Source organism: Stenella coeruleoalba (assembly GCF_951394435.1).
Source record: "Stenella coeruleoalba genome assembly, chromosome: 12".
Lineage (NCBI taxonomy): Eukaryota > Metazoa > Chordata > Mammalia > Artiodactyla > Delphinidae > Stenella > Stenella coeruleoalba.
In genome coordinates, this window is record NC_137158.1 from 76,047,960 (window position 1) to 76,049,548 (window position 1,589).

The window sequence follows — 1,589 nt, forward strand, 5'->3', positions numbered from 1 at the left end:
AGCATAGATACAATCATCTTTAATACATATAGAAATATTTAAAGTGTTTGAATATAGTCCTCAGGAATTTCTGGTGGAAAGACTATATGGGATAAGAAAAATAAATTCTGTCTATGTATATATGTCGATATGCGCATTAACTATTTGTCATTTGGACAAATTGAGAATCCCTTAATAAAGCCGTTTCCCTTCTTGTTGAAATGCCAGTTGGTTGTCGGCTTTCCCTCTGTGGCCTTCATTCCAGAGGTGGCAGGCCAGCTTCACATTTTTGTGTTAGATTTTGTTCTTCTGTAATATCCATGTATATTTCATGTTGTCCAATAAAATGCATTAGTGTGATGTGATCTTCTAAATAGAGTTTTAAAATATTTAACATTAACCCTTCTACCAAATCACCTGAGTAATAATTGCTACTGAGGTTGTTATTCTGATCATTGTGTGAGACATTTGAATGTATGCTTAGAATATCTCAATTAGAAAAAATTTAACTTGATCCATCTACATTTCCGGTTTTACTTTATCTTATAGATGAACAGCGAGTGATTCAAGGTCAAGGGGTTGTGGGCTGAAAGTTTTAAAGAATGTCTATATTATTGGTATTGTAACAATTAGGACTTAGAAAATGAAGTCTAATTTTCACTGGGGAAGCATTTCACAGTTACCTTTGACTGAGAAGGCTCTGCCCACTTTACACAGCAGCGATCTTACCCACTTTACTGCACACCCCACTTAGCTTCTTCCCAGCAAGTGGGGTCTGTATGCTTCTCGTTCCCCTCTGCAGCTTCCATGCTGCTATTCCTTCACCTTTGTATAAGAACCATCATTCTTTTGAGGCTCTCGCTAACTAATATATAACTTTCTTCCGGTCCTTACTGCAGTTAATTCACTCACATCCTGTCTATTCTTCCTATGTAAGACTGTTGAAATGGTCCAGAGGTGTCTTCTCCACTCTCATCAAGTACTGCCTTCATCTTAGGTGCCTATAAGGCAAACCCATGCAACATTTTATCTTTAGTTTCTTGTTCTTTCAGCTCTCATACCTTTACCTCCTTTGGTTTCAGCCACCCAACTCCTAGACTGGAGTTTCTAGTAATCCAGTGTAGGCTACCTTAAGCAAAGAGATTTTGGGATGCTCAGTTGAAAGATTCAGGGGTAGACTAACTTCAGCGTGGCTAGATCCAGGGATTCAACATTGTTTTCTGGATCCTTTTTGCTTTTATTCATCTTTGTCTCTGCTTGATTTGCTTGTCTTTGTATATTGGACTCACTTGCTCCTTCTGGAGATGATTTCTCTATGTTGCCAAGAAAGATGGTCATAAGCAATTACAAAGTCTTTACAAGTGAGGAACTGAGCTGAGAAAGAGAGATTCTCTGCCTCTAACATTCATGGAAGAAATCTCGGAATAGTTTAATCATCTCTTCTTGGTCACATACCCCTGAGCCAATCACTCTAGCCAGAAGGATGAACTCACTGGCTTGCATCCTATGCCAACCCCGAAGTGAGGGTGGTATGGGGTGAGCCTCTAGAATAATCTGTTCAACCAGAACCACATGTAGTAACAGAGGGGAAGTTCCCCAAAGAAAGAGAA

At 39.1% G+C, this 1,589-nt stretch overlaps 1 protein-coding gene across 1 annotated transcript in view; it reads left to right on the plus strand.

The window, feature by feature from the left end:
• Nucleotides 1–992, plus strand: part of CCDC170 (coiled-coil domain containing 170) — an 86,569-nt gene extending 85,577 nt beyond the window's left edge. The window contains 1 exon segment of the mRNA XM_079939130.1: nucleotides 1–992. This exon segment is cut by the window's left edge and continues 1,251 nt beyond it. The gene's annotated coding sequence lies outside the window, so the exon portion shown is untranslated.
• Nucleotides 993–1,589: the final 597 nt, after the last annotated feature.